The sequence below is a fragment of the Eptatretus burgeri genome, chromosome 2 (assembly GCF_056783735.1).
Source record: "Eptatretus burgeri isolate ZD-2024b chromosome 2, Ebu_testis_v1, whole genome shotgun sequence".
Lineage (NCBI taxonomy): Eukaryota > Metazoa > Chordata > Myxini > Myxiniformes > Myxinidae > Eptatretus > Eptatretus burgeri.
In genome coordinates, this window is record NC_140962.1 from 9632019 (window position 1) to 9643807 (window position 11789).

Genomic DNA, 11789 nt, shown 5'->3' on the forward strand with positions numbered 1-11789 from the left:
TGTGTTGCTTTTGAGTTGTAATAGCAAATCTGTACCTTTTAACTCGATTGAGAAAGAGACTTTCTCTTTGACTTTTTGACTTTTGTGTTCATTTTATTATTGTTGATTTAGTGAAAGGCCCTTGTGGTGTTCAGTGGAAAGAGCACCTGTCAACCCTTTCAACCCTTTCTTCGCTTATTCCTGCAAGGCGAAGTCTATACATGGCTCCATTTTTTAAGCGTTTAGGTTACTTGCAATGGAGATTAGTGCATTGGATTCTTCCTTGCAATGTTTTGTTGCACAAATTTTCCAATGAAATTTTGGAAGTGTGCCCTTTCTGTGAGAATCGTGAAATGCTGTATCATGCATATGTTGGGTTCACAAGACTTGTTCCCTTGTTTAATTTTTTACATGACATTTTTTTTTTAACTGGGTTTTGCCTTTTCTTCTGAGAATTTTATTTATGGTTATGCTATGTCCTCTGTACGTAAACCTGAAACTACTTTGGTTAACTTTTTCATCGCCGATTCAAAAATGTCAACTTATAAAACCAGAAAAAGAAGGTGGAAAGTGGTGATCTTTCTGCTTGTCATATAATTTTGACTTGGAGAACTTTAATTTCTTCTCAAATCCAGCTGGAGTACCAATACTGTAGCAGCTTATACTTTTGTAATGAAAGGACATAAAAGTCTTTCTTTTTCTCTCCTCTCCTCTCCTCTCCTCTCCTCTCCTCTCCTCTCCTCTCCTCGCCTCTCCTCTCCTCTCCTCTCCTCTCCTCTCCTCTCCTCTCCTCTCCTCTCCTCTCCTCTCCTCTCCTCTCCTCTCCTCTCCTCTCCTCTCCTCTCCTCTCCTCTCCTCTCCTCTCTCCTCTCCTCTCCTCCCCTCTCCTCTCCTCTCCTCTCCTCTCCTCTCCTCTCCTCTCTCCTCTCCTCTCCTCTCCTCTCCTCTCCTCTCCTCTCTTCCTCCTCCCGCTTGGCACGAACGTGCAATCGCTAAGTGCTGTTGCTCAGTCTCTGGTGGTACGTGTGGAGCCTGTGTTGCTTCTCCTTTCTCTCTTCTTATCTTCTAACGTTTTGTCTTTCGTTTTCTCCTTGGGTTGTCTTATCTATTGAGAGACAGAGACATGTTTTGGGGCTAACCACTTAAGGTGGTTAGTGATAGTGGAATGGTGGGTTTTCCGCTGAGTTATTATTAAGGTTTTTCCTTCTTCTTCTTTCTGCTCTTTACTTGGGCTTATAACCATTACACTTTTTTTTTTCCTCTTTATTAGTAAAAATCGGCGAAGTGCTGCCACTCACAACACCGACGAGGTGTTAACAGACAAGCGCGGCATATGCTTCATGCTGCCAGAAGGTGTTTCGCTGGAGGAAGCTCTCCTCACGATTTGCGAACTGATCGGTTGTGAGAACATTCGGGCAGCATCTCGAATGAACCACAAGATCGTTGTTTTCTTCTCGAAAGTCCAGCTCACACACGTTGTTATGCAGAATGGACACGTTCTGGGTGATGAACAGTATGTTGCCGTTTCATTGTGGGACACTCCGGCATCAAAGATTTTGTTGTCCAACGTTTTACCGACGCTGTCCGAGGAAGAAATTCTTCAAAAACTCGGTCAGTACGGTACTGTGGTGTCAAGAATTATTAAATCTTCCACTCGCACCATGAATGGAAAGCTTAAACACATCGAAACGTTGAGACGGTTTTGCTATGTTGTTTTAAGAGATGGTGTGACTCAGTTAAATGTCTCTCTCGTGTTTAAAACAGAAAAATGTGAGCATAGGATTTTTGCGGCAACAGAGAGGCTAATATGCCATGAGTGCAGAGCATACGGCCACACAAGGCAATATTGTCCTAATGTGAAGAAAACGTACGCTACGGTAACCAGAGCAGGCTCTCTTGTGAACATCACAGAGAACGTTGAAAACTAGTCACGTGCAGAGCAGAAGTCTGTGCCACAATGCCAAGGTACAGTTAAGAATGGTGCTGATAAAGTTCATCGGCACAGTATAAACAATGAGATAACAAGTATAGCGGTTAATCGTGTCAACGATGAGTCGGCTAATGTAGGCCTACCTGTGGGTTGTGTAAACGACACAGAAGAGGAGTCGCAGCCTGCAGAGGAAATGATTGTGGACCTAGGTTTACGGAAGCCTTTGAAAAGGTCCTTTTTACAGCGCATGCGCTGTATACAATTGCACCAAGTTTAAAATGTCCCCGGTGTCTACCACGCCTCCGGTGTCCCCCCCCCCCCCCCCACGTGCCTCAAGACAGCCAATGACGGCCGTCCGGTAGATGCAGTGCGTAACCGAGACGGAAATAGTGAGAATTGACGGAAATACCCGAGTATTTCAATGGAAATTTGTGAAACTAATGTTATGTATGTGAAAACCATTTAAGTTATTGCTTGACGGGGGAAAAAACCAGGAAACGCTCCCCTCTCATGTACGAACGAACGGAAGACGTCATTTCCGCCCACCATCGCATTTCGCGCCGAAAGACGTCATTTCCGCCCAGCATCCCATTTCGCACCGAAAGACGTCATTTCCACCCACCATTGCATTTCACGCCGAATGCTGAAAGCTAAGTTCTTCTTATGCTATCATTCTTTTGCGGCCTCCTGCCACGCTGTATCGAACGATTTACTTCCTTCTGTTATATATATATATATATATATATATATATATATATATATATATATATATATATATATATATATATATATATATATATATATATATATATATATATATATATATATATATATATATACTTATCACAATAATAACAAGATTTTTACATTTGAAATATTAAGTACGTTTTTTAATTGTTTTTCAACTGAAAAAGCATAAATTGCATATTTTATCATTGGTGTACTCATTTGTTTCACCACACGCGCTGTATTGAAGGATTTCACTTGTTAAATACTGAAAAGGAGGATAAGGGCAGCAAGGACGTGTTAGTGGTACAAGTGGAAAATACTCCCAATGATGTTGACAGCTGAGCAAAGTGGTGAAAGTAGGGCTGAGATCATGCCACCTGCTCGTGATGAAAACAAAGAGATTGCTGTAAGCAGAGATCAAGCTTGCAAAGGCAAATGAATCATTGATGATTATATTGATAGCGACGTCCCCACCTCCCGCTTGAGGAGAATGAGGATGAGGAGCCTAAGGTAGACGGTGATGCAGCAGGTAGCATGGAAGCAAAGCTCGCTGCTGAAGCACAATGAAGTGACCACGATGAACCAGTGGTTGATGACCTTCCTTCCTCTGTGCGTGAAACTTTGAATGTACCTCAAGAGGAAGAGAAGCATTCTGAAGTGGATAAACAAAACATTGTTAGGTTCTTGAAAGAACCCTTTAGACAACGCAACGTGCGAATAAAAGATCATTTCCCCAATATTCTGGCCTTCATTTTAGCTGCAAAGCTGTTGCTGCAAGGGACGGACCTTAAGGAACCTGAATTTCAGTGCTAAAGGAAAGCTGTTACAAAGGCAAAGAAGGAACTAAATGAGGAAAGTGACTTCATTCCAAAAAAAAAAAAAAATCAATGATGAAATTTAACATCATGTCTTTGAATCTAAATGGAGGTTGTTCCACCTAATGGAAAGTACAAACCCTTCAAGTCGTAGAGAAAGCAAAAGCTGACATTTTATTACAAGAAACCCACACTATGAACACTCAGGTAGCTGATTGGGCGAAAATATTCAAGGGGCGGTGGTGGTTAAGCGGGTTTCCTACACCTCCAGCCGGCATTGCCATCTGCCTAAGTCACAGGTTGTGTGCTCACCAGCTTTCCTTCAAAGAAATCTGCAAAGGGTATCTGATATCAGTAGAATTTATTTACAACACTCAAAAGATTGTTATCCAAAATGTATATGCACCAAGTGATCCCATGGAGAGGAAAATCTTCTTATCAACATTACAGGACTCTGTAAAAACGTTGGATGCAACTGCTTTTATTTGTATTGCGGTCGAGATTTTAACTGTACAATTTGTCCTTTAATCAATAGGAATGGCCATGAACCGCATGTTACCTCCACAAAAGTGTAAGACACCATCAAAAATTTCTGTTTTGAGGATGTGTGGAGGTCACACCACCAACTCTTGCGTTGTTACACATGGTACAGATATAATGATGGCATTATGTCAATGGCAAGACTTGACAGGTTTTATGTAAATAAGCGAATGTCAAATGTTGTGTCTTCGACTCGAATTGTGCCGACTGGGTTTACTGACCACAGTCTAATCTCAATGTCTTTTAAATTACCCTTTCCACCCTGTGGTCATGCTTATTGGTCTCTAAATACTTGTCTCTTACAAGACAAGGGTTTCAATGATGCCTTTCGAGTCGTGTGGGAGAAAATTCGGTCTTCTCGATCTGATTCTGATAGTCCCCGGTTGCGGTGGGATATTGAAAAAACCCAAATAAAACCTTTTTGCCAACACTACAGTTTATACAGTACCAAAAGGCAGTCAATATCAATTGATCGGCTAAAACGGGAAATAGTGTTCCGAGAACAGAACGATGATGAGGTTTGGAAAGACATACGTGACCAATTATTATGGTCTACGAAAGCATTGCTGGAGGAGATGGTATGGCAACAAGAAATGGGTACCTTGGCTAGAATGCCAATGAGCTATTTAACATTGAATATGCCAAATCTGGACTTGTTTAAATTAGAGACCTCTCTAAAGAAGGTCACAAGAAATTCACAGTTTACTCACTCCCAATGGGTCCCTGGTAACCTCTCAGCAAACGATCAGGCATACACCGAGGGATTTCTATTCTTACTTGTATTCTCCTCAGAGCGTGGACAATGAGGTGATGCAAGAATTAATTGCTGGGATCCCGAATGTCAAGGAGGATGAGCAACGCGTGCTTGACCCCCCCCCCCCCCCAAATTTCGGCAAATGAACTTGAAGCAGCTGTGAGGAGCCTGAAAGATGGGAAAGCCTCTGGAATAGATTGCTTGCCGGGGGAATTCTGTAAGACTTTTTGGAACATTGTGGGACCTGATTTACTTGACTTTCTTGATGAAAGCATACGTGATGGAGAACTTCCAGTGTCCTGCAAAAGAGCGGTCGTATGTTTACTGCCAAAATCTGGGAACCCTCAACTGGTGGAGAACTGGCGACCGGTAACTTTACTGTGTGCTGATTATAAAATTCTCTCTAAAGTACTTATAAATCACATGAAAACTGTTATCAGTTCTGTTATACATCCAGACCAAACCTATTGTGTGCCTGGAAGATCGATCCATGACAATATATTTTTGGTCAGAGATATTATTTCGTGCAATAAGCACCTGTGTGATGATTTTGGATTACTGTTTCTTGATCAAGCTAAGGCCTTTGATCGTGTTGATCACAAATACCTTTTTTCTCTTTTGAAGGGAATGGGTTTTGATGAAACTTTCATCTCTTGTGTAAAACTCCTATATACTAATACTCATTGTATGTTGAAAGTTTAATAATAGGTTATGTTCTACCTTTGCCTTTCAACAGGGTATCTGGCAAGGTTGCCCTCTTTCTGGTCTTTTTACCTTCGCATTCTGCGAAAGGTTATGTTTTGGTCGCTGTGTATTTATTTATTTGTGAATGTGTGTTTGTTTGTTATTCGCATAACTCAGAAAGTATTAAACCGAATTGCATGAAATTTGGTGGGATGATTCGTGAGTATCCAAGGACGATTTGATTAGATTTTGGGAGCGATCGGGTCAAAGGTCAAGGTCATGAAAAGGTCAAAAACACTTTTGAGCATAACTTCCTTCATAATACAGCTATCGACATGCAACCACCGCCATATTGTTCCATGACGAGATACCTTTCGGATATGTAGTGTCGGATTTGACGTAACGTCATCGGAAGTGCGTCTAAATGACGTCACAAGATGACGTAAATTTTCAATTTTCGATCTCATCAGTTTTGATCATACCGTTTTGTAGGACTTACCTTAAGGACGTCACACACCAAATTTGACTTCGATCGGACTGACCGTTATGACGTCATTGACGTTTGAGCATGACGTTTTTCAATTGTGGCCTAAATGTCCTGATATTTTACATTCAAATATCTATATAATTTATCAAGCAAAGTCTCCCAAATCCAGGCATTAGGATCAGCACCAAAATATCTGTTTATTGATGTACAGGTTTTGCCAATTAACTCTGTAGTCAAGGTCACACTCAAGGTCAAAATATACTTGTAGGCATAGCTTCAGATCTAATAGAGCTATTGACATGAAACCAACGTTAAAACGTTCAGTGAACTACGAGCTTTCAGAATGGTAGTCCCCGATTGGACGTGACGTCCCCGGAAGTCCGTCAAGATGACGTCGTTTTTCAACTTTTTAATTTTTCAGTGTTTATCATTCCATTTTGTTGGACTGCCTTCAAGGAGGTTACACACCAAATTTGATGTCAATCGGACTGACGGTTGTGACGTCATGGACGTTTTAAAATGACGTTTTTCAAACGTGCCCGGAAAAAAAAGTTGCGGCGGCGAAGGTATGCGCTCTACCGAGTGCCCGTTCTAATATATAAATATATATATATATGTATATATATATATATATGTATATATATATATATATATAATATATATATATATATATATATATATATATATATATATATATATATAGTTTCCCTTGAGCCACTCCTATCCACTAGACAGCAAATACCTCAGGGAATGAGAAGTATAGAAGGAGCAAAATTTTTGTAGACTGCGTATGCTGATGTCTGTGTTTTAATTAAAAGTACAAACGATGTCTCTGCTTTACATCATTGCCTGAGAAATTTCTCTGCGGCCTCCTCTGGTGGGATAAATTGGAATAAAAGTACAGCATTATGGTGTGGAAAAAGTGACCTCTCTTGTGCATTACCACCATCACTCCCACAAAACTTAGTCTGGAGAACGGACGGAGTTAAATATCTTGGAGTGTACCTTCGCAATCATGAGATGGAGATGAAAAATTTGGAAGGAGTTTTGGAACAAATTAAGTACAGACTGAAAACATGGGAAGGACTGTTGAAGTCCCTTTCATATTAAAGGTTGTACTCTTGTCATCAATAATTGGATTGCAACAAAATTGTGGCACAGAATCACTGTTCTGCAGCCATCAAATCAACTAATTATGGCGATACAGCGAATGCTGGTAAATTTATTTTGGAGTGCTTACCATTGGCTACAACCTGAGATACTGTACTATCCCCGGAAGGAAGGTGGCCAAGGTGTAATCAACATCTTTGGTCGGATTGTGGCCTTTTGATTGCAGTCTCTGCAGAAACTGCTGTTCACTGAACAGCTAACCTGATGACCATTTGCTTTTTAGGTCATCTCTAAAGAGATGACCTAAAAAACCAGTCTCGATGTCTGTCCGTCCGTATGTACGTACGTCCCCATTTTTTTTCTTCCGATTTTCTTGATATTTGGTATGTGGATAGATGTCGATGAGTGATTTACGACTGTATGGCCTTTGACATGATTGAAGGTCAAGGTCAAGGCCACTCCAAAGTTGCGAAATCGTCCATTTTCAAAATCTATCTCCTCTGCCGTTTGTGATCCGATCTTCGAAATTTCTTCGGATTCTGATAATATGGAACAATATCTAAATTTGGTCAGGCAGGTTTTTTTTTTAATTTATCCTGGTTATCGAGTCACGTGTCTTCAAAGTTGGAAAAATCGTCGATGTGATAGTCAAAAAAATTTCGCCCGATCTTCATGAAACTTGGTATGTAGGATCCACATCTACAGAGCTTCAGAGATGAGTCACCCCCAACCGGGGGTAATTTTTTTTCTCCTGCAACAAGCTGCTAAACTGACATATGATCGGCATCTTTTTGTGATGGATCTCAAACACATAAGTTTTGTTTCTCTTTCCAAGTTCTATCGTAGTTTACTGCACATTTTGAAAAAGTTTGATGTCCATTTCTGCTTGAGGCATATAATTGCATAATGTTCCTTCAAGAACCCCTGTTTTTCAATAATTTTTTCCCTGGTATTCATGTCATGCCATGATACTCAGTCATGCCATGATTCAAAAATTTATCCAAGGAGGAATCAATAAGGTGTGTGACTTGAGAGACATATCTGGGGTTAAGTGGAAACCTGTTGGTGTTTGCAGTTGGTTCTCGATCTGTCCGACTTGTGGACCAAGTGGTGCATGCAAGTTATCCAGAAGTGTAAACAGTTAAATATTGGCTGGGAAAGTGTTGGTGTTATTGAGGATTTCCGGTTAAGCTTCCCTGAGATTAAAGTACTCCTTTTTTCTTCTTCTTTTCAGTCGGAGATTGAACATACCCCCCCCCCCCTTCATCTTGTAACTAAGACTGGAATTTGTGATCTTCTACAAAAAGGAAGCGTATCCCATTCTGGAAGAACACAAATAGCGTGGTCAGAGCGGTTAGGGCCAGGTTCTCCCTGTACTCTACTTTGGCTTCATATGTATACCTTACCCATACATGGTGTATAAGCAGGTATACAGTGAAGTTTGGCACACTGGGCCCTCCCCTCCAACACATTTGTTCACCACATTAATAATTTGCTGACAGAGATATGTCCTTTCTGTGATCAGAAGGAGGACTTGTTTCATGCTTATGTGAAGTGTTGTTGACTTACTTCTCTTTTTCTTCTACTTGATCATATGTTTCACCAATATTATCCTTTTCCTTTAGTTTGCACATGTTTATTTTTGGTGTGCCCTTTAAACTTATTTGTGGAGATTTGGGTGTTCTTTTAAATTTTCTGGGTGCTGTTGCAAAATATGCAATTTACAAGTCGAGGAAGATTAAAATCAACAATGGTCACAGATCAGATGCTATCTCTATTTTTAAATGTTTTGTCTCAACATGACTTAGGTTGGAATTTGATTTATTTTTGAGCAATCAAAATGTTAAACTTGAAATGAGAGCGAGAGATGAACCTTCAGAGTTTAGGCTTTATTCCATTTGATTGGAGCCGCTTCTGTGGGCACACCGGGGAATACAGGTTCAGCTAGGAGTACATAAGCAGTAACGTATACATGTGCAGTTAATCATTGCAGACAATCCGCGTAAGCACGGAGTTCGATATAATCTCCATTCTCACCAGTCAATGAGCACCTTCAGTTAACGAGCATCAAGTGAACAGCCGATGTAAATGGCAATGCCCCGGGGACAATCACTCGTGCCGCGGAGACCTCCCCTTATACGCGAGACGCACAACATGTGATCCCGCGTCATGTCCCTCAATTCACGTCAATTCACCACATTCTCCCCACCTTTAAAATGTAACTAGGGGCCCATCTTACACACCATGATTGCTTTAGCACTATAGGAGTATACATTTCAAGCAACGCGGACTAATAGATCTACAGAAGCATACATGCCAAGCAGTGATTATTTTGAGTTGTAGGAGCATGGAAATGAGCATCGATATATGATATAATGGGCATATAGGAGCATGAGCAGCGAGAATGCCGATAATCCCCTTTACAGATTGAGTCATCGAGGGGGCCTTATTCGTCGACCTCTCCGGGAGTAAACGGCAGTTTCACTTGAGGGAGACTCCCGATCCTCTTGGTGAGCCTCGACTTGTGCCGGGGATGACTCCTCGATCGCTCTCGGGTGGAACGCGGCAGCCCCGTCGCCCGGCGGAGTTCCTGGGGGGGAAATGTCAGAAGGAGGAGTGCCAGAAGGTGGTGTACCGGCGGGAGGAGTACCTGAGGGAGCCAGATGGCGAACCGACACAGTGGTCTCCCTGCCAGCCGGGAGCCTGACATGAGCATACTCTGGATTAGTGTCAATGAGTTCGACCCCCTCCACCAGCGGTTCATACTTGCTTTGTCGTACCGGGCGTTTCATGAACACTGTACCGGGATGGGTCAGCCAGTTGGGCACCGTTTGACCGTCAACATAACGTCGTTGGTGAGTAAACATTCGTTCGTGAGGAGTGGCATTTGTGGACGTGCAGAGCAAAGAGCGTATGGAATTCAGAGCGTCGAGAAGGGTAACCTCCCACCGCTCGGGGCCCAGTCCTCTCGATTTCAGCGCCAGAGTTACGGCTTTCCAAATAACTCCATTATACCGTTCCACCTGCCCGTTTCCCTGTGGGTTGTAACCCGTCGTTCGACTAGTTGCTATGCCGTGCTCTAATAGGAATTGTTTTAGCCCGGCCGACATGAAACACGGCCCTCTGTCTGAATGTATGTACGAAGGTCTCCCAAACATAGCGAAGAGGTCAGAGAGACATTTCACGACAGTGCCCGAGGTCATATCCGAGCACGGAAACGCGAAAGGGAACCTTGAATATTCATCAACAACGGTGAATATGTATCTGTTGTCTGTTTCGGTCGGCAGGGGCCCTTTGAAGTCGATGTTTAGTCTCTCGAAGGGGGAAGTGGCCTTGATCAGTCTGCCAGATGCCGCGCCATAGAATCTGGGTTTTAGTTCAGCACAAACAGGGCATGAAGCATTCATTTGTTTAATATCTTCAACAGAATAGGGAAGATTTTGTCTGCGTACGAAATGTGCCATCCTGGTTACCCCTGGGTGGCACAGAGACACATGGAGGTCTTGCAAAGCCTGACTGATTGTTGCCGAACTGTAGACCCGGGAGAAGGTATCTGCAGCAGGGTTTTCTTTCCCGGGCCGGTAAACAATGTCGTAACTGTAGCAAGCTAGGTCTATCCGCCATCTCATAATTTTTTCATTCTTAATTTTCCCGTTATTTTTCCCATCAAACATGAATGCCACGGATCGTTGGTCCGTAACGAGCGTGAAGTGGTTTCCCAGTAAATAATGTCTCCATTTCCGCAGCGCTTCAACGATGGCGTACGCTTCCTTCTCTATCGCTGAGTGTCTCTGTTCGCTTCTAGAGAGAGTTCTCGAGAAGAACGCGACCGGCCGCCCAGACTGATTAAGTGTAGCAGCTATGGCGTGATTTGAAGCGTCGGTTTCCACCACGAAGGGCACCGAGCTGTCGATCGATAAAACCACGGACTTACTGATATCATCCTTGAGGTTGTGGAAAGCTCTTACAACAGCGGCATCTGGTGGAAAGTTTTTGCAATGCACTAGGGGATGTATTTTCTCGGAGTATTGCGAAATCCATCTCGCATAGTAAGCGAACATCCCGATCACCCGGCGCATTGTCTGCAAGTCCTGAGGTGGTGGAAGCTCACGGAGCGGGCGCAATCGCTCAGGATCAGGCTTAATTGTGCCGTCGGCTATTGTGTAGCCGAGAAGGTCAATTGACCTTGCCGAGAATACGCATTTCTCGTAGTTGAGAGTCAGATTATATTTTCTAGCAATGCTCAAGAATCTGTCCAGATTCCTATCATGTTCCCTCTGATCCCTACCGCACACTGTGACATTATCCACGTAAACAAAAGTGTCTTTGAGGTTTTCATCTGAGATGATGTCGTCCATAACCCGTTGGAAGCAAGCTACCCCATTCGTGACACCGAAAGGTATTCTCCTGAATTGGTAGAGGCGCCTCCCTGCCTGGAATGCAGTGTAAGGTTTGTCTTCCTCTCGGATGGGAATTTGATGATAGGCGCTTCGCAAGTCGATGGTACTGAATACCTTATAATTGGCCACGCGTTCGACCATCTCATCTATGCGCGGCAGGGGGTAGGCGTCGAGTTGGGTGAAGCGATTGACCGTTTGGGAATAATCGACAACCATTCGTTTCTTATGGTTCTGACTGCTGGTTACTAACACCTGTGCGCGCCATGGCGAATCGCTCGGTTCTATAATTCCCTCCTCCAGTAATCGCTTGGTTTCCGAAGTGATGAAATTCATGTCAGCAGTGGTATATCGCCGCGATTTG